The following is a 25962-nucleotide window of genomic DNA, read 5'->3' on the forward strand; positions in this document are numbered from 1 at the left end:
AACATTTTTTTCCATTAAATTTAGGAGAATAAAAATTGCACTTCTTACCAAAAAAAAAAAAATTGAATTCAGACCAAATCCTGACTGTAATACAGTACAACGGGATAGTGTGTAGGTGAAATAGGGAAGCTTTTAAACAAAAACTTCATTTGTTTAAACCTGAATCCACATCTCCACAGATACACATAACAGTGGAGGCCCTTGCAGACCTTGGTCTGAACTTGCCTAAAGCTGACATATCTTTTGGACTCACAGAGGCCTCCCTCTGCTCCAGGTCTCCCTGGTCCAGGACTGGGCAAAATCACTCATTTCATGGGCACCTAAGTGCCTTCCCACAGGGTAGATTTGTAAGGTGTGGAGCTCTAACACCAAATATTTTAAGAAATACACATGAAAGATCTTAATGTTAATTCACTGCCAACATGTAGCTTACCAGTCACACTGCACAAAGAAATTCTGTTATAATCTGAAATTTCATTAAGGGAAACTGTTAACATTAGACAATCTAACTGATCCCACACCCAAATTGATGAATTTTTCTTAAAACATCACACTCCCTCCCATCTGAAAAAAAGTATCCTTCTCCCAAGAAACTGGATATTCCCCCAGGGAAGAACTGTATGTGGGCCAGGGATCGATAATTTTGAACAGCTCCCTGTGATTCTCTTTCAGCCAGAATTGAGAATCGCTGCAGACAGGACAGTCACTGCTCAAAGCTGCTGATGGTTCTGAGAACGGATTGTCTATCAGAGTTATCTGTGGTGCAGGGGGAGTGGAGGGGAGAGTAGGTGGGGAAGGAAGACTGATAATGTGGCCGCTCTAGGGCAGGGTATAATTCTCAGATACCTCAGAGGGTAGGCAGGTCACATAAATGTGTGAAGAGGGCCATGTGTGAGACAATAAGGAATGAATGAACTGTGGCATCTTGGAGAAGGTGTGCTCAATTATTAAAACTCCACCCGCCACACAAAATGTGTTCAGCCAAATGAATTCAGCCTGCGAGATTAATATTGCTGGTGACCTCTAGGTCTGCTTAAGCTTGGAGAAGTGTGTGTGTGTGTGTGTGTGTGTGTGTGTGTGTGTGTGTGTGTGTGTGTATTTTTCCTCCTAAAGTGATTCTGATTGTCAAGTAGAATTGACAACCACTTCCATAGTTCTAGATCACTTATTTAAAAAAGAAAAAAGAAAAAAGACATGGTTACTCTGTGGAGAGGAAGAGACTATCCAGATAGGACTGTAGAGATCTAAACAAGTAGGATCTACAGAAAACACAATACTGAGACATTAAGGAAGGAGTTGAAAACAGGGAGAAGGGCAGGAACTGGAAGAATGACTCCCCTATAAGCCTGACCCTAACCACCCCGCAAACAAACCCTGACACTCCTGCCCCACTCTTCTGCCATTTTCCTCCTTCGAGGAGGAGCAAGAGGCAAGGTCAGCGCAACCTTCTGAGAGTTGGGAGGTTCCCAGAGAGGCTGCTCGCCAACTCAAATGTGGGGAGGCCGGAAGACGCAAAAGCATGACCTCCCCCTCCCAGCCTGCTCCCCCCAGTTCCCTACAAGACCTGGTTAAAACCAGAGCCGTTGCAATACCAACAACAAGGAACCTCAACTTCAGATGAATCAGAACCACCTGACACTTGGCAACTACAAGTGACAGTATGTGGGGTTTTTCCACGCCACCAAATACTTCTCTGACACCAGCCTGGGAGTCCTACAGTTCAACTCAACTCTGACCAGTCTACCTGGAGATAGTCAGGTCCCACAGATTACAGGCTTGATCCTACCACACTGTTCCCTCTTCCCCCACTGCAGGTCCCGTCACCAATCCAGGTTGTCACCTGCGCTTCTGGCCAACTGGCTATAAATCACAGGCTCTCACAACCCCTTTCTGGGGTTCAATGAACTTAGAGCATGGCTAACAGAACTCAGAGAAACCTTTTAGTTACGAGTTTAATGGTTTATTACAAAAGGCTGTAACTCAGAAACAGCCGGATGGGAGAGATGAAGAGGGCTAGGTGTGGAGAAGGCACACAGACCTTCCACGCCCTCTGGGAGCGGCACCCTTCCTGCTTCCACGTGTGCTCACCAACCCGGACGTTCCCTGAACCCCATCATTGGGGTTTTTACGGGGGTTCCATCACATAAGCATCATTGGTTAGATCACTAGCACTAGGTGACTGAAGTCAAGCGCCAGCCCCTCTCCCCTCCCCAGAGTTAGGGAGCGAGACTGAAAACTTCAACCCTTTCATCCGGTGGTTGGTTCCCCTGGCAACCAACCTCCAACCTTTCCTGACTTAGTCCCCTCATTAACATGACAAAGGACACCTTTCTCATCCTCTTCCCAGGAAATTCCAAGGGTTTTATGAGCTCTGTGCCGGGAAGGGGGACAAAGACCAAATATAAAGGGTGTCCCTCCAAAAAAATGTATACACACATTAACAGCTGATAGCTCAATTTTGAATATGAAATGTATTTTAATAAACGCTGCCTTTATAATTATTCAAAGTGTGTGTATATATTTTGGGGGGACACCCTATATGTTTCTTATTATAAATCACAATATCACAGCAGCTGATCAGCAGTTTATTCAGTTGGAGAATATTCATCAGCACCTGTTGTATAAAGCAACACGTGTCCTTACGAGAAACAGCAAAAGTGATCACACCTGAACCCCTCCAGGGGCAGAGAGGGGGGCAGGAAGATCAGGCAGGGAAGAGCCGCCAGAGGAACAAAAGGTAGCTGCCTGGCTGGGAGACTTCAGGACTTCTTTCTACAGATGGTGATGAGGGAGGGGCTTTCCCGGAAGGAGGACCCCAGCTGCACCCGAGCAGAGAGGGCTGGAGTTCACCTCCTGCAATCAAGCCCTACCAGAACAGATAGGGCAGAAATCAGAGCTCACATTGTAGAGAGAGAATATTAGTAAATTGTAGTTTGATGGCATGTAGTCAGACCTCACCAGCGTAAAAGTCTGTTTCAAGAAAAAAATATTTGCTGAGAATACTATCAAGTCCAGAAAAGTCATTATTTATGAATTGAAAACATATGTCCATGAAAAAATGTGTACTTGACTGTTCACGAGAGCATTATTCAAAATAGCTAAAATGTGAAAACCACCTAAATGTTCATCAATTGAAGAATGATAAACAAAATGTAGTATACCCACAGAATGGAGCATTATCCTATAAAATAAAAGGCTAATATGCAAATTGTCCCCTCGGGAGTTTGACCACTCACTATGACATGTGCTGACCACCAGGGGGCAGTGCAGAACAAAGGAAGGCCCCGGCCGGCAGCCGGCAACCGGGGAAGGAACACCCCGATTGGCCCTGATTGCCAGCCAGACCAAGGAACCCTATCCATGTACGAATTTCATGCACTGGGCCTCTAGTTTGGTCATTAAAAGGAATAAAGTACTGATACATGCTAAGACATAAATGGACCTTAAAAACATTACAATGAGTGAAACAAACCAGGCTCAAGAGACTATATATTTTACTAGAGGCCCAGTGCACAAATTTCGTGCACAGGTGCGGTCCCTAGGCCTGGCCGGCGATCAAAGCACAAGTGTCTGGTGTGGAAGGGCAGCTCCCAGCTGACCTCTGGGCCCTGAGCAGCACCTGGGCCCCCGTGTGCCCCCCTCCACCTGAGTCATGGTGCCCGAGTCCCCATGCGGAGATGCGGAGAGCACAGCCAGACGCTGTGGGCCGGCCGGAGTGCAGCATGGGCCTCTGGGCCGCCCAGCGGTGCTGCACGGGAGCTGGGCAGGCAGCGCACTCTCTCCCGGCCGGCCTCGCAGACCGGCTCCTGTGTGAACCCACAGGGAGCCTGACTGGCCCTTGCAATCCTGGCATCTGCGGCCCGGCTCACCCGGAAGAGGCCACGCAGGTTCAGGGCAGGCTTCTCGCGGGTGCCTGGCATCTGAGCACGGGAGCTTCCCCAGCGCCCGAGCCCTGGCGTCCCAGGGAGGGTAGCAGGGGGAATGAAAGCAAGCTTGGCGGACACCCCACATTCTCACCGCACCTCCATCCCCATCACCCCCGCCCCCAGGTAGCCGGCGAGAGGTTGCAGCATAACGCCAATGCCCACCATGTTTCGCACCACCACCCCTGGTGGTCAGCGCACATCATAGCAAGCAGTCAAACGACCACCCAAGGGGACAATTTGCATATTAGGCTTTTATTATATAGGATGGTTCCATTTATAAGAAATATCCAGAATAAGCAATCCATAGAGACAGGCAGTAGATTCATAGTTTCCAGAGACTGGTGGGGGGAGGGGGGAAATGAGGAGTGACTGCTAATGAGTTTTTTTGGGGGGTGATGAAATTATTTTGGAATTAGTGGTGATGTGAATATACTAAATATCCACATTTCATGGTATGTGAATTATATCTTAATTTTTTAAATCCCTCTATGTGATAATAGTTGAATGACTTTGGGTAAATTAATTTCCTGAGGCTTTATAATAATAGAACCCACACTTCAAAGGGCTAGTTTCGGGGTTAAATAAGACGCATATAAAGCACTCAGCCTGAGTCCTTGCATATAGCAAATACTCCGCAAATGTTAGCTGTGGTAGTAATAGTAGTCGTAGCAGTGATTGCTGTTGGTTAGTAATGGGTATGTGTGGTGGTTAATTTTACTGTCACCTGGTCTGGACTAAGGCACGCTCATATAGCTGGTAAACATTACTTCAGGGTGTATCTGTGAGGGTGCCTCTGGATAGAGATTAGCGTTTGAGTCAGTAAAGATTACCCTCACCAGTGTTGGGTGGACATCACCCAGTCTTTGGCCTGAATAGAACACAAAGGCAGAGGGGCAAATGTGCTCTCTACTTGAGCTGAGACATCCATCTTCTCCTGCCCTTGAACATCAGCACTCCTGGTTTTCCAGCCTTCGGACTCAGACCAGGACATCCACCATCAGATCCCCAGTTCTCAGGCCTTGGACTTGTGCTGAGTTACACCATCAGCTTTCCTAGCTCTCCATCCTTCAGATGGCAGACCCTGGGACTTCCTCCATAACCACATGAACCAATTCCTATAATAAATCAAGAGAGAGAGAGAGAGAGAGAGAGAGAGAGAGAGAGAGAGAGAGAGAGAGAGAGAGAAGAGAGTGGAGAGGGGTGTTTCTGTTTCTCTGGAGAACCTTGACTAATACAGTATGTTATTAATGTAGAAATAATACAGAAGTGATGGGCTGGAGGTCTCAAGATCTTGGTTGGGTTTATGCACAGGACAAACAGTTGAGATCAAACAGGAGATCGTGTGTTAGCCTAAACTAATTTGGGGCTGGGTGGGCCCCGGACGTCTCTCAATATTTCCTCTCTCTTTTTATGAGTGCTATGTCTAGCAGCATGACTGTGCTCCATGTGTTACTTTATAAGCCACACAGTGAATCCTCCAAGTTTCTCTGGGAAATTCCTATCATTCTAGTTGGGCAGACTTGGAGTGCACAAGCATTACTAGCCCTGCTCACCTTCCCACAGCTCAGAAATTCCTCCCTAAGCAACGGATTCTGTTCACTCACACTCCCCTACCACTCTTGCCCGCATTCCTTTCTCAAAAGCACGCACATGCACTCACATTTTAAATCATGCTAACTTACAAAACAGAGTCTCTGAGGGACAAGACCGAGTACTCTGAAGACTGGCTTCTGAGCCAAGGTACTCAATAAATTGGTGAATGAGTGAAAGAAAGGGCAGGGGGGGAAGTAAGAGGACAAATTTGAAGGCTTATTTGGAGGTAGACAAGTTCAGGTGACAGCTAAAGAACATTGCACTTTGATAGAACTATGTCAACGTTTAAATTAAGGTCTCTACTTTTATGTTTTGTTTGGAAAGGGAACCAAAATTTGCCACCCTGAAGTTGCCTTTTTGGGATAGTGATTTTTAAGCTGATTATTAAGAAACAAAAGACTCAGAAAGAATCTTTGACCCACCCCACCTGCCTGCCCAAGAGATTCCGACAGAGAAACCTGCTTCAGGAAGGAGATCTAGGATGTTCTCCTCAGCCTAGAATTAAGTATGGTGAACAAGAGGGTTTCAGGCTGTGCCCGTTAGCGAGATACCCCTGTGTCCCATGGTCTTCCTCAACTACCTATACATCATCCATTCTCAATTCTAAAATCTAATACCCCACCCCCCCTTTTCTCCTTTGCCCAAAATGTCTTATATACCCAACGCTGCCCCACTGTTTTTGGAATTTTCACGCCTATGTGAATTCCCCACGCACATATATTAAAACTGATTCTCTCCTATTCATCTGTCTGTTAATAGGACTATTAGCCCAGCCTTGAAGAACTTAGAAGGTGGAAGGAAAACTATTATTTTTTTTTAGCCCCCACAATTGTGTGTCCAGTCATAGTTTCTTGCAAGCCAGAATACTAGCAAGCAGATTTAATAAAAACTTTTCAGTGGTTCCAGCCACCTTCGCTTCACTGTATTTATCCAAAAGCCTTGCTAAGTTAAACGCTGGCTGCAGCCCAACCAGAAGTACTAAGACTGCAGTGTGAGAAGGAGAGCCATTGAACTTGTAGCTCCAGAGGGAACCAGACAGCAAGCAACCCCCTAAAGAGAAAAGTTCACACCCGATTCAGATGCCTTCTTTGTCTCTGCACTCGCCAGTCTTGTTAAAACAGAAATTTACTTTTTGACACATATTTAACTCGTCATGAAAATGCTTATGACATTTCTAAACCAGCTAAATTAATATATTTTGCTATTTAAACATCTCTTTCCCTCTCACTCTTTTTGCTTAATATATATAGTCATCATGTTCACTTTTTAGTTGGCAAGACATTCCAAAAATAGAAACAGTGTTTTTCTATTTTTAGCTCAGCCTATAAAGTTTAAGCAAATAATCTTCTCTCCAGAGTACTGAACACACATGTTTCAAATTCATGGAAAAAAACAGCGGCAATGAGCTCATAAAAGAAAACACTGAAAATTTAGTCAAAGGTTTTGACATCCTCACCCTGTGTTATAACTAAATATAAATGCTCAACTTTAAACTCAGGCATTTTCATTATAATTTATAATGGAAACATTAAAAACACCACGTAGATAGCACTAATTTCACTAAAAAAATAATTTTTTTTTCTAAACTGAACGTTTAGGTTTCTCCCTAAAAATTAGACTGAAAAATATCAATTCCTATCTCCTGATCAAACATATCGGTGAATAAAAATCAGCCCAGCCAGTATGGCTCAACCTATGAACCAGGAGGTCACTGCTTGATTCCTGGTCAGGGCACATGCCCACATTGTGGGCTCAATCCCCAATGCGGGGCAAGGAGGAGGTAGCCAATCAATGATTCTCTCTTATCATTGATGTGTCTGTCTCTCTCTCCCTCTCCCTTCCTCTCTGAAATCAATAAAAATATTTTTTAAATATGTTTTAAAAATCAGATCTAACTTCTCTTTCTTCCTATAATAAATCATCATTTCCTTTTCTTTAAAAAAGACAGTTCACTTTTGATTAGAATTATTTCCCACTTCTAAAACAATTTCTATTTGCTCATCTTCATTTAGTTCTTTAAAATGATCAAGTTTCAGTCCAGCAATCTCACTCCACACTTACCCAAAGAAATTGAAAACTTATGTCCACACAAAGTCCCGCACATGGATGTCTTTAGCAGCTTTATTATCATTACCAAAACTTGGAAGTATCCAAGATGCCATTTCATAGGTGAATGGCCCCAGAGAAATATTCTGTCCCTTCCACCGTGTGAAGACACGCGAGAAGATGACCATCTATGAACGAGGCAGTGGGCTTTCACCAGGCACCGAATAGGTCAGCACCTTGATCTTGGGCTTCCCAGCCTCCACAGCTGTGAGCAATAAATGTCTGTTGTTTATAAGCCACTTGGTCTATGGTGTTTTGTTATAGCAACCCGAATGGACCCAAACAAGTAATAATAATCCTAATCTATATATATGCTAGTAAAAGCCCAGCGACTGGAACGGTGGAACGACCAGAACAACCAGAATGACCAGTGGCTATGACACGCACTGCGGCAGCCAACCAGCCTGATTCGGCCCCGATTGGCCCCTCCCTCCATCCAGGGGGGGCAGGGTCGGCTTGTCAACTGCCCGAGGCCACTACCCACCCCCCCACCCCCCGCTGGCCCGGCCCAATGGGCCCCCATGGTGTGGGCCAGCTGGACCCCACCCAATGCACAAATTCATGCACCAGGCCTCTAGTAGAATATAATGTGTATTGAGTGCTTACTACCTTCAAGATACTGCTAAAACCAGCAAACCTCTGGACAGCACTCATGTGGGCCAGGCATTGTTCTCAAGTTTCTACAATGTGTGAGGTAGGGACCAGGATTACCTTATTTCTGATGGGAAACTGGAGGGTCAGAACCAGGATTTGGGCCTAAGCGCTCTGTCAACTTAACCTACTTTACTACATGGCCCCTAGTTATTATCTCAAAACTCTACTGCAAGGTAATATTTATTCTGTTTTACAGACAAAGAAGCTGAGGTTCAGAAAGGTAAAATACCATAACTGGGCCAAGGTTGCACCTGGATAAGCTGAGGCGCTCTCTACAATGTCAGGAAAACAAATGGTCCAAACTGCTATCAACACAGGACTTTGTGCTCTGAGATTTCAGGGATCTAGTCTGGTCAAGAGAGGTTCTCAAGACAACCACCAGCTCCCAGCCAACTGCAGGCTTTGTCAGGGAAGAAGTTCGCCTCATTCGTAGGGCCAGGGGCTAAGCCAATGCCAGCTAGACTCCATGCCATCTGAAATGGCAGCAGATTCTAATGAATAGTCAAATGAGTGCGTGAGGAAGGAATGGGAAAAGAAGCAAGTTCTCTTTGGGTCTAAGGCAGCAGGGCCTCCCCAGGGCTAATGAGGCCTATCACAGGCTCCCCACGGAGGCCCCACTAGGGGCTGGCAAACCCAACCTGAACCTGGGACAAAGCAGGGCTGGGCTGCAGGGCGTGGGAGAGGTGGACACAGTGGTCCTCCCAGTGCAATGCTGGCCTGGCTGATGGACTGAAGGATCCTGACCTCCCAGTGCCCAGGAAGTTTGGTTGAATGGGAGCTTGATTCCTGCGTTAGATGAGTCAGTGCATCTAGGACAATGTTTCCTTACAAGAAGCAAATCACATCGATGTTGTGTCAAGGGCCACAGGCTGGCCAAGTCCAAGAAAGGGACACACATTTCTCTGGGCCAAGAAATATTGCTTTACATTTCATTTCATAGTTGATAGGTAGCTTATATAGTTGGCGATTTCAAGTATCCAATTGTGGTCCACTGTGAGCACAGCAGTGACCTTGAGCCACTGAAGTATCCGTTAACTCATTCAGTCACTTAATAACCATCTATGGCACACGACTGCACACCGGTCTCTGGGGATGCTACAGTGAACCAGCCACCTGCCCCCAGAGGAACATCTTAGGGTCCAGTGGGCACATACAGCAAGTAAACAGGAAACTATGCGGCTGGGTGAGAAGTGCTTTGAGAAGGAAAAGAGAGGATGCTATGAAAGGATACAGAGAAGGCCTTTAGCCCAACACTGGGGGCCTATTAGATACCTGGAGGAAGTGAGGCTTAAGGATGCACACAAAGGCCAAGTAGAAGTTACCCACGAGAGGTTAAAAGAGGAACCAGATTATTCCTCGTCTACAAAGGAGTAGAATCTGACACTGAGCTTTTCACTACATACAGCATTCTTGTTTCTTTAATTTTTTTTTATTATAAAATATTTCACCCTGGCTGGATGGCTCAGTTGCTTGGAGCATCATCCCATACACCAAAAGGTTGGGGGTTCAATTCCCAGTCAGGGCACATACCTAGACTGTAGGTTTGGTCCCCGGTCGGGGCGCCTATGGGAGGCAACCAATTGATGTTTCTGTTTCACATCATTGTTTTTCTCTCTCTCTCTTTCTTTCTTTCTCTCTCTCTCCCTCAAATCAATAAACAAATCCTTTGGTGATGAATAAGAATAAGAATAAGAATAAGAATAAGAATAAGAATAAGAATAAGAATAAGAATAAGAATAAGAATAAGAATAAGAGTAAGAGCCGAAACCGGTTTGGCTCAGTGGATAGAGCGTCGGCCTGCAGACTGAAAGGTCCCAGGTTTGATTCCGGTCAAGGGCATGTACCTTGGTTGCGGGCACATCCCCGGTAGGGGGTGTGCAGGAGGCAGCTGGTCGATGTTTCTCTCTCATCGATGTTTCTAGCTCTCTATCCCTCTCCCTTCCTCTCTGTAAGAAATCAATAAAATATATTTTAAAAAAAAGAATAAGAATAAGAATAGAATAAGAATATTTGAAAAAAATAAATAGGACAGATACCTAGGTAGCTACCACCCAGTTTTAAATATTTGTACATATGCACTTTTTTAAAGTAAATTGTTACTTAAAGTGTTCTCCTTCCATCCCCAGAGGAACTACCACTGTGCTAGGTGTATATCTCCCCTTGTTTTTGTATACTAACCTTACAAATTACCTTACAAACTGAAGGTAGGACCCTCCACCAGCAAAAAGATTAAAACTGGCTAAAGGCTCAGATAATGGTTAGCATTTTTTTAGCAATAGAGTATTTTTTTAATTAAGGTACCAACAGTGGGGTTTTTTAGGCATAATGCTATTGCACACTTAGTAGACTACATTATATTGTAAAAATAACTTTTATATGTACTAGGAAGCCGAAAAATTCATGTAACTCACTTTATTTTGATATTCACTTTATTGCGGGTAGTCTGGAACCAAACCCACAATACCTCTGTGGTATGCCCATACTTGGGACATCGTGGTGAACAAAACAGACGTGGTCCCTGCCCTCAGGGGGCTCACAATCTGGTGGAGGAAACAGGCAATAAGCAAGTAAGAAAACTAGTAAAATATACAACCACAAAGGACAGTAAGTGGCTATGAAGGAAGAGAACAAGGTAATGTGAGAAAGAAAGGCTGTGGGCAAGGGCCCTATGTTAGAATGACAGTCAATAGGCCTCTATTAATATTAAAATTGTGAATGAGTTAGCCATGTCACAAGTTAGGAGAAAATCAGATGCAAAGGCTCTGTGAATGGAAGGAGGAAAATATCTTTGTGGATACCAGAAAGTGAGGTACAAAGTGGCTCAAGACAGAGCTGGAGACTGGCTGGCGTGGCTCAGTGGTTGAGCATCGACCTATGAACCAGGAGCTCACAGTTCGATTCCCAGTCAGGGCACATGCCCAGGTTTCCAGCTTGATCCCCAGTTGTTTTTTTTTTTTTTTTGGGGGGGGGGGCGCATATAGGAGGCAAATAGTAATTCTCTCTCATCATTGATGTTTCTATCTCTCTCTCTCTCCATCTTCCTGCCTCTCTGAAATCAATTATTAATTTTTTTTTTTATTTTTTTTTTTGCCCAGCCGGGTGTAGCTCAGCAGTTGAGCGTCAACCCAGGAACCAAGAGGTCACTGGTTTCGGTTGCAGGCTCGATCCCTAGTGGGGGGTGTGCAGGAGGCAGCCAATCAATGATTCTCTCTCATCATTGATGTTTCTATCTCTCTCTTCCTCTCCCTTCCTCTCTGAAATCAATAAAAATATATTTTAAAAATTTTTTTAAGCTAGAGCTGTAGATAAAAGCAAGGGACAGATTACGCAAGGTCTGGAAGGCAGTGGTAAGGAGTTGGACTTCATCCTAAACGTAATGGGGGAATTCTTGGTGGTTGGAGGAGAGGAATTACATGGTTCATTTCTTTACTCAGTCACTCCGACCACTATATGGAGAATGGAATATTGGGGGGCCGGATGGAAACAAGAAGCCAGTTCTCCAGTTAGAAGGCTATAATGGTGGTGGCTTGGATTAGGCTGGTGGCTGGCAGTGAAGATTAGATAGAAGCTGGTGGATTCGAGATATATTTTGGAAAGAGAACCAACAGGACGTGCAATTGGATGGAAAGTAGGGTATAATGAGAGAGAGAGAGGAATCAAGAATGACCTTTAGGTTAAAAATATATGAATAAGAAAGCATCTACAATTACTTCTCAAACATTTTATGATTTGCCTTGAAATTTTTAACTTAAACCCTCTCCAGTGAGAGGTGTGAGGGGAAGAGAAGGTCACGAAATCGTGGCTCTCAGAACTGAGACTTTGTACTTTTCTGGGGGTCAGTCCTCAGCACCCTTTGATTGGGAAGGAATCTGGAACCCTTGGTATCTAGCTGCCTCGATGGTTCCCAACCAGTCACATCCAGTTGGCTTCCTGTGGAAAAAGACATTCAGACATAACTACCACCCATTTTCAGTAGCAGCAGCAAAATTAACATGTATGATACATACTCACTACATCCTGGAATTCAGCAACCACAGAGGAACTCCTCAAGCCTCACAGATGATGCAGACAGACATCAGAAATCTGACTCTATCTAAGCTTTGTACAGAATCCAAGGCACGGGCACAAAGCTGCTTACAGTTATAAGACGTCAGAAGCAAAATGAAAAGTCATGTATATTATTTAACTGTGCAGACAGTTTAAGATCATCAATGTTAGTCTGAGCCGCAAGCGTGCTGCCTATTTTTTCAGGATTCCACTCATCTTTCGATCTTTTGATTATGGCCCCTGGGACCTCCCTAAGGCTTCTATCTGGTTGATGCCAGACGGGGACGAGAAGACGTGGGAAGCTCTTGACCTGACCCTGGCCTTTCTCCTCTCTCCTTTGCTATTTCCTGTCTCCTGTTTTCTTTGCAAGAGCAAATCTTGTTCACACATCCCCAAAAGTAGGAGCCTTGGGTTAGAAGGAGTATGGAACCTGGGAGAATAAGAAAGAACACAACCCACTTTATACTGAAATAGAATGTTAATTACAGTAGAAACCATTGTTGGAATAGCTAACTTACATGCCTAGATTGTAATCTGGGAGCCAACAGGACCTCATGCAAAGAGCAGAGGCCTAAAGTCAGACAGAGCTGGTGGGACCACTTGAGAGCTGGGAGACTCAGGCAAGTTTACAAAACTTCCAAGCACCCATCTTTCAGGCATTCTGAAATGATCAAAAACTTCCTAACTTATAATATACTTTTGCCTACATGGTTTCACTTCCTACTAATCTTCAGTAAATTCAAGTCTTCCACTGTTGACTAACGCAGCGCCCCAAAGTTCTTCTTATTGCAAGATGTCAACTATGTCTCACCATGACTTCCCTCATTGGTAGAGCCGCAGCGATGAGTAGAGTCACAAGACCCTGTCTGGGCTCAGTGGTGATGTCCTAGGTAATGTGAGTACTATGGATACAAGAGTGTTGTAAGGACTGCATACAGTTGCCAACCCTACTCCAGCCTAGTCTCTCTTTTTATATATATACATTTTTATTGATTTCAGAGAGGAAGGGAGAGGGAGAGAGAGAGAGAAACATCAATGATGAGAGAGAATCATTGACTGGCTGCCTCCTGCACGCCCCCCCACTGGGGATCGAGCCCGCAACCCGGGCATGTGCCCTTGACCAGAATCAAACCTGGGACCCTTCAGTCCGCAGGCCGACGCTCTATCCACCGAGCCAAACCAGCGAGGGCCAGCCTAGTCTCTTGATGGACAGCAGCTAAGTGTCACTTCTGTTTCTAAGGCCTCGAGATAAGCTGAAGGCAGTGTTGCAAGCGGGTTCTTTCAGTTCAAAGATAAATATGCTTGTTCTCTAATTCATTCCAGGAATCTCTGAAACACGGCCATCTGTGTGCCTATGTTTGAGTTCATATGCAAAAAAAGCCCACCTGTTTATTTGCATTATGCCCACCTCAAAAACAAAAGGCCATTCAAAGACACCATTAGAACTCTTACTCTGAAGCTGAGACAGCAAGCTAGTCTGTGACAGAGCCCTAACTGGATCTGGTTTATCAAGTGATTCATTTAACTGCTACATGGAGCTTGAGAACTCAAGTGGCAAAAGGGCTCAGGCAGCAAATGTAAATATGTGGATGGCAGGTGGAAGGCAATCAGGCCGGGGAGACTGGTGCAATAAACTGCGCATGCCAATCTGCAGGCATTCAAATTGAGTGGCTTTTCTTTAAACACTATGGAAGATAAATAAAAATATATCTACTAGTAGAGGACACCTGTCTGCTCCTTTGCTCCAATATACCATTAGCATCTTTTAAAAGTGTTTTTGACACATTCATTTTCTAAATGAATGGCCTGAAAGCGGTTCTCTGATTTGGAAAAGTAAAAGATACAGGAAAAGCTTCCTAACGAAGGAGTAGACAAGGACTTGTGAGGTCTAGAGGTGTGACAGCAAATCCAATCCAGGAGAGCTTTCTGGAGGAGGTGGCTGTGAGCTGGGAGAGATGAAATGCTTCAGTTAAGCAAAGAAGAGAAAAACCTCTCCAGATAACAGAAATGGAAATGGGCAAGAAGAAGAAAGCTTAGAAAACTTGGGAAAAGTACTAGTCAACAGTCCCATTTTGTTGAAGAACGGGATACAAAATTTTGGACTTAGAGGAAAAAGTATGAAAAATTATCCGAGACCAGATGGTCAAGGCCCTGGACTGCCAAGCTAAGGCGTCTGGCATGGATTGGTTGGGGTTGGAAGGTGGACAGGCCAGAGAGCTTTGGAAATGAAATGGCCTAGTCAGAGAATGGGTTTTCCAGGTGATAAGTCTCCTGTGTTGACCTCACAGACTTATTCTTAAGCATACTTTTTTCCCTAGAGAATGTCAATCTGAAAAATCATGCCACTATTCTTAGCATGTGTTTTTAAAAGTAAACTTAGTCACCATAAATGTATACAAGAAAAGGGGCAAATCCACCACAGGTGGCCATCTGTTGCTGTGGCTCTGAAGAGAGATTAGCAAGAGAAAAAAACAAAAAAAACAAAACAAACAAAAAGAGCATTTTCAAAAACATAAAGGCTATAGCTGAAAATCATATTTTCCAGGGTAAGTTTCCTCCAGTGACTACTTATCATTTTACTTGTCTGGCATTTTCAATAAAATACACCACCTACAGGCCATCATGAACAGCTATCATCTGTTGGATTATAAATGGAAGGAATGAAAAAGGAAGAAACAGAGGAAGGCGGGAGGGAGGAAAGGCTATGCCACTTGTCAGGAAATGTAAATCACATGTCAGAACTGACCTTTTCAAAAGTAATGATGAAGAAAAAAGAAAAACATCAATCTCTTTTGAACTTTTATGAACAAGCGGTGGAGGGTAAAAAAACATTAGAATTTGGAGTAAAAAAAAAGGCTATATTACAATATCAGCTCTCTCCCTTTATTGTGTACTAGAGGCCCGGTGCACGAAATCTGTGCAGGGGTATGGTCCTAGGCCTGGCCTGTGATCAGGGCAATCTTCCCTGATTGCCGGCAGCCGGCCCCGCCCCCCGCTTCCACCCACCCCCGGTTCCCCATTTGCCATCGGGCGATCAGAGCCTTCCGGCCGAGGGGAGTGACCAAGAGGTGGTCAGTGCACCATATAGCAACTGGTCGAGCGGCTGTTCTGGTTGTTCTGCCGTTCGGTCGATTTGCATATTACTCTTTTAAATATATACCCTAGAGGCCCGGTGCACGAAATTCATGCATGGGTGGGGGCCTTCAGCCCGGCCTGCACCCTCTCACAACCTGGGACCCCTCGGGGGATGTCCAACAGCTGGTTTAGGTCCGATCCCACAAGGATCCCGGCAGTTGGACATCCCTCTCGCAATCCAGAACCACTGGCTCCTAACTGCTTGCCTGCCTGCCTGCCTGATTGCCCCTAACCACTCTGCCTGCCTGCCTGCCTCATCGCCTCTAACCACTCTGCCTTCCTGCCTCATCGCCCCTAACCGCCTCTGCCTGATTGCTCCTAACCACTCGCCTGCCTGCCTAATCGCCCCTAACCACTCATTGTTTGCCTGATTGCCCCTAACCACTCTGCCTGCCTGCTTGATCACCCCTAACCCCTCTGTGTGCCTGCCCAATTGCCCCTAACCACTCGCCTTCCTGCCTGATTGCCCCTAACCACCTCTGCCTCGGCCCCCGACACCAAAGATTTGTCAGGAAGGATGTCCAGAATGATGTCCAGAAGGGCGTTTGGCTGTCTGGTCTAATTAGCACATTACGCTTTTATTATTATAGACTAGCAGCCCGTTTGCACAAAGATTCGTGCAATAGACCTTCATTCACCTGGCTGCCTGCACCAGTTTTCTGCCGGCACCAGGGACCCAGGCCTTGGCTGTGGCCACCGCCTTCTGCCTTCTTTCGGGGTCGGGGCTTGGCCCCGGGCGGCGGCCTTGGGCTCCGCTGCACCCAGCCTCCCTGGCTAAGGATCGCAGGAGCCGACCCCCAGTGGTTTCCTGCGATCCGTGCAGGCTCCCCGCTGGTGCCCAAGGCCGGGAAAGCCTCTGCCCGAGGCTTTCCCGGCCTTGGGCTCGGCCGCACCCAGCCTCCCTGCTAAGGATCACAGGAGCCGACCCCCAGTAGTTTCCTGCGATCCGTGCAGGCTCCCCGCTTGCTCCTGCCCCCATCACAGGCCCTCACCCCCCCCCCCCATTGTCTGTGTCCATTGGTTATGCTTATAGACATGCATACCAGTCCTTTGGTTGATTTCTTACACCCCCTCCCACCCTCCCCTGTCTTCCCTCTGAGGTTTGATGGTCTGTTCCAGGCTTCTAATTACATTGACTTTTTAAAATGTCAACTAGTGTTAGAGCTGAGAGATTATCCTATCAAAGTCGCAGCGCATCATCTCTGAGTCCTCTCCCTTCCTCACCACATACAGCATCGCTAAGTGACGGCTTGTGTATCAGAGGGCCCTTCCCAATGTATCCCCTTCTTCCCATTCCACTTGCCTCTGTCCTAGGCCAGCCCGCATCAACTCTCACTTGGACGACTGCATAAGTCTCCTTTGTGGTTTCACTCCATCCTCCACAGGCTAGATTTACTGCTCAGAACACAGATCTGATTATGTCACCATCTTGATTCTCCATGACAACTGGATCAAGTCCAGTCTTGGCATCGCTTCCAAGAATCGTCCAAATCTGGACTCACCGACCTGGGGTGGACAATGATTCCTATCTAACCCCAACTGCCCCCGTTCCTCTTTACGACCAGAACCCTGATTTTGTTCAATTCATGAACAAAGGCATGTGATCTCAGGCTTTATCCCAAGGATACTCAGGAGATGACACATAGTAGGCAACCCACTTTTTTAAACTAAATTAATGAATGGTATAAATTAGTCATGTCTATACCATTCCTCTTCCCAAGTGATTTGTCCACAAGTCAACACGTGTCTCAGTCCTGGACAATGAGACAGTAGAAGCGTGGAACTCACTTGTGCCAAGGACCTACAGCAGCTGTCTTGGAGCCATGAGGTCACCAACCAAAAGGCCAACATCAATCTGCTAAAGAGGGCAGAGTGTAAGGAGAAGAACGCTTGTATTATTGATGACATAGATCCGGCCACTCTGGAACAGCTTACCTCTAAATCCTGAGATAAAAGCCTGTGCTATTAATGATTTAGATACAGTCATTCTAAAACTGCTTCCTACTAACTCCTTATTAAGTGAGATGTCAAAATATCTTTATTGCCTAAACCGGGCTTTAATGTGCCTACAAGTCACTTGGAAATCTCATTAAAAAGGAAATTCTGACTAAGTAAGTCCAAGGTGGAGCTCATGAATCTACATTAATAACAGGCACCCAGGTAATGTTGCCATCTGAGGACCACCGTGGAGGAATGGGGATATAAGCCACTCTAAGTTGGGCATTCAAGTCCTTTAACTGAACCCGTCCTTTACTGGCTACATCACTCCCACATACCAAGCTAACCACACTAACCTTCCCACCTTCTCAGCATATGCAAACAACCTCCCCCGCTTGGCTCCTGCCCTCGCTCCCTTGAAGGAGCGCCTGTAGATTTCACCACTATTCTACACACCAGCTTCGCTCACTTTTCTCACTCATCAATCTTATTTGTACTTATTTCCAAATGTTTCTCTAGAGCTTCTTATTCAAATAATTACTATGCAATTAGAGTGACATGTTCAATAGGCAAAGTGATTTTGAAACACCTCAAAATCACTTAGTTGCAAAATGACTGGATTCCTTAGTAGGTTTCATATAATACGTTATATAACTGGCTGGGTTCCGTTTCAGTGATGGGAGAATTAAAAACTACATTAAACACATTAAAAACAGTGTTCTATTGGCAGTAATGACATGGGTGTGCCTCTCCTTGATTAAGCCTGAATTGCAATGACACTTTGACACTTTTTTTATACAGTCTGCTATTAATATGCATCAACTTAAAACTGAGTTCAGAAGAATTACAATCACTTCCAGATTATAAACACCATCCCTCTCTTATCCATCCAAGAAATTCCCACCTGATTCTATGTTATTAATTAACAACATGCTTTTCATACCACACTGTATTCCCGTGGATCTTTTTAATATTATTCCAAATTTTAACATTTATAGTTTTCAATCCCAACTTGCCAGAAAGGCCTTCAGATACCTGATGTGAATGCGAGATGTGTCTGTGTGCCAGAGTGGGAGAGGAATGGAGGAGAATTGTGTGGGTCACCTGGAGCTGTACAGACCTTGAACATCAATCAGCCCACAATGATGATTGCAAATCATCAGTCACATGTGCTGATTTGCTTTGATTTCCACTGTAAATCAGCACAACTTACCTGCAGCCCCACTCAACTCAAAACCATCACGTGATCTGTGCAAAGGACAAGGACATAAGAAACAACAGGAAAACCAGGGCTCCAGAGACGGGGGTTTTAATTCAAATCTTACCAATGACTTTGCACAAGAATATCAGCCTCCCCACAAACTGAACAGAACTCTAAGTCACATACTGTAAGAGTAAAACTCTAAAACTGCCCTGTGCCGTGCACAACTGATTCAGTGAAGAACTCAACAGAAAACTCAAGGAACAGCATGAAGATGCAGAGTGAGTAATCTCAGGGCCACTGGTGTCAACTGGTGTGAGCCAGACCAGAGGCTCTGTGACAGTTTCGGCCTCACTGCTGTTTTCCATCATCTCCTACAGTAATGATGAGCAGTCCAGGGAAATGGTGAGCAATTCCAGGGAGAGACTTTACTCGTAGCCTGAGGACTCTTTGCTACTCAAGTATAGATTTATATACTCAGAGGGTAGGGGCCATTGTGAAGTACATGTCTATTGTCACATGAACTTCGCCGTGACGTTCTACAAGCTAAAACTCGTAGCAGAATGACCTACTCCTCTGAGCAAACCCGGTGACTTCTTTCTAGATCTTCAGCGTTTTCTTCTCCTGGACAAACACTCTAACTACTTTATAGATCCCAAGTGCTTTACTGAACAGATACTCTGATGGCTTTCAAATGTTTGTACTGAACATCCTTTCCAAGTACTCTTTTTGAAGTTCGCTAATTGATGACCATAAGATTCACTTTCCCATTTTGCTGAGTGTCACCGTATTTGTCTTCCCCAGCTGAGTGTCATTCCCCCAAGCTGACCATATAAAATAAATCTTGCAGGGTGCCTTAGGTATATTCAAGAATAAAAAAGAGCTTGTATTCTTGATACATTAAGGAATTATGTTGTAGTGGTCCTCATACTCTATAATGCAGTCCTTTTAGCAGCAAAGTTTTGCTTACAAATTTTTGAAACTGTTTTTTTTTAAAACTTTTAATTATGGTCTGGCCACTGTGGCTCAGTGGTTGAGCGTCAACCTATGAACCAGAAAGTCACGGTTCAATTCCTGGTCAGGGCACATGCCCAGGTTGCGAGCTCGATCCCTGGTGTGGGGCATGCAGGAGGCAGCCGATCAGTGATTCTCTCTCATCATTGATGTTTCTCCCATCCCCCTCCCTTCCTCTCGGAAATCAATAAAAATGTATTAAAAATTAAAAAAAAATAAAACTGTTAATTATGAAAATTTTCAAAAAAATAGAAAAGTAGAGAAAATATTACAATGAACTCCCAGGTTCCATGACCCAACTTCAACAATTGTTAACTCAGTACCAATTTTGTTTCCTTTATATCCACACCCACCTCCATTCCAGATTATTTTAAAGACAATCCTCAACATGTTATCTCACTTATAAATATTTTAGTAAATAGCTCTAAAATATCTGAACTCTTTGTACTTTGTGCTGTTTAACTATTAAAGACAACAGAATTTCAAATCAAGGTTCAAACTGGGGGAGGGGGGAAGCACAGTATTGGTCAGCCATTTATATTTCTCACTTACAATAAATAACAAAAATCATCAGTTCATTATGAAGTTTTCCTGCAAAGAAGGCATTAAGGCACTTTTCCATGAATGAAGGAAAAACAATCAACTATGCAAGTATCAACATGCTCTATATCAGGCACACTACTCTTTCACAAAGATTAACATAAAATGCTCATGACAACACTTTGTGGTAGGTCCCGTGATCATTAATACCCATTTTATAGATGAAGAAAATGAGGCACACAGAGGTGAAGTCATGTACCATGGAGGAGTGCAACAGCAGAATCACACCAAGCCCATGACCTCGTCATGTCATCAGCCAGTCATCACACAGTGTTCAATAGCATTGTCCTGGCTTCTCGATTTGGTTCCCCCAAAAACAGGTCCCGAGAAAAGGAATTGGGAGCAGGGGGTTTGTCCGGTTAGAGATCCCAGGAAGCTCAAGTGAGGATGTGCCAACAATGATACAGGAAAAAAAGAAGAACCAAGAAGGGTGTGGCAATAAAAGGACTATCTCTGAGGGCAACTGGGGTTCAACTCCCCTGGGGAACCTTCCGAGGAATCATGGAGAATGGGGGTCAGCAAACCACAGCTGTTGGGGTCACATCCAACCCACTGGCTTTTTTTGTAAATAAAGTTTTATTGGCACACAGCCAGGCTCACTCATTTAATTGAATAGTTGCAACAGAGACAACCGTATGACCTGCAAAGTTGAAAATGTTTACTATCTGAATCTGAAGAGGAAAAGTGGCTGACTCCTGATGTAGAACATCTGGGAGGGAAGAGGGAAGCTGAGTACTTACCTATCTCATTAGTTCAGGGTTCCCCTGGGGTCATCAGATCCCTAGCACTGCCCAGGGGCCCTCCCAGCAGTCTGAGCGAGAGCCTGGGTGGCTCCTGTGAAACCTCAGGCTGAGAAGCACAGAGGCCTGCTGGTTAAAACGAGAAGTTGTCTGCCCACGGCTGTGGGTGAACTCAGAGGTGGGTCAGAGATACAGCCACGCACCGCCAGTGTGCTGCAAACGACCCCTCTGGGCCTGAGAAGCCTCTTCTCTAATAAAGGGAACAACTATATTCAGTGTAAAGATTATATTGGGGACTACATGCCAACCTCATAGAAAGTGCCAAGCAGACAGGAGGTACTCAATGAAGGTTATCGTTATTTTGCAAATAATTGTCCTAAACACTAGTGCTAGGAAACAGAATTATTGGTGCCCGCAGCCTGAGTCCAACTTCTTTTACCTCAGAGGAAAGTGTTTCAAAAGTCCCCACATCTCTTGCTAAATTCAAAATAAACCAAAAGGCCTACAGATATATAAAGAGCCTTCTGCTGGTATGGTATTTGTGCCCGTGACTGACACCTGCCTATCTCTTTACCAGGTAAAATAACCATCAGTTGTTTAAATAAAACTGATTGAGAATAGCAGCACTTTTCATAACAGTCAAAAGGCAGAAACAACCCAAGTATCCATCAAGTGGTGAGTAGATAAACAAATGTGGTATATCCAGGCAATGGAATATTACTCAGCCATTAAAAGGAATGAAGTACTAATATATGTGATGACAAGGATGAACCTTGAAAACATTATACTAAGTGAAAGATGCCAGACACAAAAGGCCACATGTATGATCCCATTTATATGAAATGACCAAAAGAGGCAAATCTATAGAGACAAAAAATTGATTCCTGGTTTTCTAGGGCTTGGGGGTTGAGCAGGGAAACTGGGAGGGTGAGAGGGGGAAGATGAAGAGTTACAGCTGTTAGGTATAGTGTTTCTCTTTGGGGTGCCCAAAAGGTTACAGAATTAGAATGTGGTGATAAACATACTAAAAACCACTGAATTGCATACTACTTTAAGTGGGTGGATTTTATAATACGTGAGTTAAAACTGAAAGAGAAAAGGCAAGTTCTTGTACTTAAAGAATGACCACAAAATGTTCTCAGTGGAAGCTCTTCCTGTGCCCGCTCTTCTGTTCTGGACTTGCTGTCTCCCCGGCACATTGTCCCTTATGATCCTCCTTCTGGGCCAGCTCATTCGTCTAGCTCTGCCTTACACTCTTTCCCACCGTGGGGTTCAGGTCCTAGCGTTAGACTGCATTCTACCCAGACCACCAGCTGGCTGTGTGACCTTGGCAAGGTACATAACCTATCTGGGCTTGTTTCCTCATCTGGGAAACAGATGATAATAGTGTCTGCTTCATATTATTGTTATCATTATTATTAACTAACATTTATTGAGCATTTAGTGTCTCACAGGCCCTGTTCTCCTTTAGGGAGGTTTTTGTTTAGCGTTTTTTACAGTACGCTGCACATATTTAAAGTGTACAATGCGATGTGTTTTGACCTATGACCATATCTGCAAAACCAATACCCCAAATTTCCATCACCCCAAAAAGTTCTTGTGCCACTTTGCAAACCATCCCTCCCCTCTACCCATCCCCAAGCAACCACTGATCTGTTTACTTCATTATAGACTAGTTTGCACGTTCTAGAGTTTTATGTCAACTAAATTACATAACATAAAAGTTTTTGTTGGGGCAAGGGGGTGTCTCGATCAGCATAATAGTTTTGAGATTTTCCAAACAGCTCTGTGCATTCTTTTTATTGGTGAAGAGCATTCTACTTGCCACCTATAGGTGGTCACCTGGGTTGGTTTCAGTTTCTGGGCTATTTCCATTTAGGGCAATTACTATAAAGTTGATGGGAGCATTGGTGTACAAGACTTGTGTGGCCATGTATTTTCATTTCCGTGTAGAAGCCTGTGGCTGTAAAGCCCCGCTGAGCACCTGGCTCCTGGCCTGTGGGCTCAGCGTGGCCACGACTTCCACTGCGACAGGCCCTCTCCAGACACCACGGTCCCTGCTGCCCCCGCCACAGCTCCCACTTCTCGTCATGAGGCCGCCACGACTCAGCTTCCTCCCTCTGCAGCTGACACCGCTAACCCTGCTGACCCTGCAATGCCCTGTCACGGTCTGGCCTCTCCTCGGAGACAGGACGGAGTTTGTTCACTTCCTGCTCAGACAGAACAAGGGTATTATTTGAACAGATTCAGATGGTACTGGGTTTCCCAACATTCCCGGCCCACTGAGGGCTGTGCGGGAAACAGTCAAGACACCAAGGCAAGAGCAAATTCAATTCAAATGAAGACATCCAGGTGTATTGCTTTCGTCTCTTTTTAACTGGTGCCTCCTTTTAAAAGCCAAATCTACGGCTTCCTGTCATATTCATTATAATTTTGCAATAATTACACGTTGTAAAATAGTATTTTTAACCTTTTGCACTCGGATGTCGAGATTAAAAGTACTCTTTGAATGTATCAATAATTTGAAATATAAAAAAATCCAAATAAATAAGTTTGTATGAAAAGAAACTCCAGTTTTTTATTCTACTGCCACGCTTTGTAAAATCTGGGGTATTTAAAAAAATTAAATCCCGAGTAGAATAAAGGAGTCGAGAAAAAAGCAAGCGAGTGCAAAGGTTTAATGAAGACCCTTCTCTGTTATCAACACCCAACAATGCCCATGTATTTTCAAATGAATCTCAGCTACCTTTTCTTTTGGCTGTCATTCCAAACTAGAATTGTCTCAGTTAATTCACATTTTAATATTTCAACCCATGTCTGTTCCTTAGATTCTATGATAAAGACCTAAAGTGTATCCCATTTCGTGAGTATGAAACAGAACTGCTACCGGTGTAGGTACAAATATGATTTTGATTTCAGACGTAAAGATTTTTTTATGGGAACGCTGGATGTCACTTCTTCATCTTACTGAATCTCTTCCCTTCCATGTACAAGTACTGCGTGCTGATCATTTGGTAAAGAAGAAGCATGTGGCAACATCTTTCACTGACTTACACATGGGCGTGTGACAATACAGAGCCAGGCAGCCTGGCACGAAGTGCCGGCTTTCGCTTTTAGACACTGGATTCCAGCTCAAGGCCTGTGTCGGGGCCAATCTCAGTGACCGGTGTGGGTAAAGCCACGTCACGGCCTGAGATGCATTTATCCGACCTCACTCAACTATATTTTGCAGTCTACCACTTTAACACAGGATTTGTCAGATATTTCTTACAAACAAGATGTTTAACAACTAGTTCTACGTTGTTAAAATCCAAATGGCTTATTTGAGCAAGAACTTCCCAGATCAAGAAGTCTTGTGTTTGCACTGCCCAGCCACTGGGGGGCACCTGAGCGCTGCTTCCCAGGTACTCCGGACCAGAGGTCAACACAGGACAATTAATAGCTACATACCCAGAATAGCTTCGCTGGAGGTCAGTTGAGGATGGGTTCCCACTAGGACTTTATTTCTTTAAAATTCCAGCAAAATATTGTTTCAGATAATGTTTGTGTTGTGGGGTGTGTGTGTGTGTGTGTGTGTGTGTGTGGTGTGTGTGTGTGGTGTGTGTGTGTGTGTGTGTGTGTGTGTGTGGTGTGTGTGTGTGTGTGTGTGTGTGTGTGTGTGTGTGTGTGTGTTTGAGAGCAGAAATCTCGAGCAGGAGGCTGTCCCCTCAGCCACTCAGATCTATTAGGGCAAAGGCAGGGTGAGTTCCCTCCTCCAACAGAGCCCCCATTGCGCTCACCCATCAAAATGGCATATGCCCTGTCATCGTCTTAGGCCTCCAAGCAGCCACTTCATTTCCAGGGAAAAGGTCTGAGACAACAAACTTTATATGTCAATTATAAGCACTCAGTAATAGCTATGAAACCCAGCCGGGTGCAGTTTAAGAAACAACAATTCTTACCCAAAAAGTTTTTTGAAGCGTGTATAAAAACCGACAACAGTGGTTATATCTTGGGGTAGAATAGGGATTGGGAAGTTAAGGGGTGGACTTACATTTTATATCTTACAACTTTCTGAACTAATTGTCTTTTCAATAGTGAGAACATACGATAAAATATTTTTAAATGAGAAAAGACTTTCCTTAGTTCTGCATTTTTTGGTCTAGTCCTCCCAGAGGGGACACTTAAGAGCATGTTAGGCTGCCCAGCACTGAATGACCATCTTATTTAAGGAGATTCCTCTGAAAACAGGTGGCAGCATGGCCCTCTGCGGACGGGGACAAATATCTACTCTCTCCTGCTTTCTGGCAACGACTGGGCAGGCCATCGACCCTGGGCCAGCCAGCCGGGCATTCCTGTCTGGGACTTTGAATCTTGAAGGAGTAGAGTCAGGTCCCAGGGTCAGGGAGGGCAGTGGCACCAGGGAACAGTGGCGCTGCAGCTAATGGCCATGGTGGCAATGCCAGGACGTCAGCCCCCGGCAGCGGTGGTGCCAGCGGTGGTGTCCTTAGTAGGATGTTCCTGTGATGCAACCTTGGCCATGGCTCCACCTGCCTGGCTGCCCTTGGCTGCTGTTTCTTTGCAAAGTTTGATTCTCTGGTCTTTATGTTGACTCTGTGAACTGCCCCGTAGCCTTCTAATAAATCCTTGTTCTGCTGATGTCAGCCAGGGTTGGTTCTTGGAGCCGAGAACTTTGACCCACAGTTTGTTCATTCATTCACTCAATGAAGTATTTATAACCTGCCTAATAGGCATTGAATGCTGGCTGTTCTAGGCACGAGGATTCTGCAAAGAACAACAACAACAACAAAAATCATTCTCTCTTAAAACTTATAATGGATCTCACTTCCTCCTGACCCTGTCTCTCCTAACGTTTGTCCAGAAATCTGTTTTATCTTGATACTATCCCTCTAGCCCTAAGCCAAGCTAGTCTTTCTCAACTTCCCTTGACTTTAAGGAAGTAAGGACATTTTTATGTCCTTCTGGCCTTGCTCTGGGCTCAGGCTAAACCCTCTTGTTTGACACCATA

At 44.8% G+C, this 25962-nt stretch overlaps 1 protein-coding gene across 1 annotated transcript in view; it reads right to left on the reverse strand.

The window, feature by feature from the left end:
- Positions 1-25962, reverse strand: part of TBC1D1 (TBC1 domain family member 1) — a 214962-nt gene that overhangs the window by 134240 nt on the left and 54760 nt on the right. The window lies entirely within an intron of this gene.

The sequence above is a fragment of the Cnephaeus nilssonii genome, assembly GCF_951640355.1.
Source record: "Cnephaeus nilssonii genome assembly, chromosome: 1".
Lineage (NCBI taxonomy): Eukaryota > Metazoa > Chordata > Mammalia > Chiroptera > Vespertilionidae > Cnephaeus > Cnephaeus nilssonii.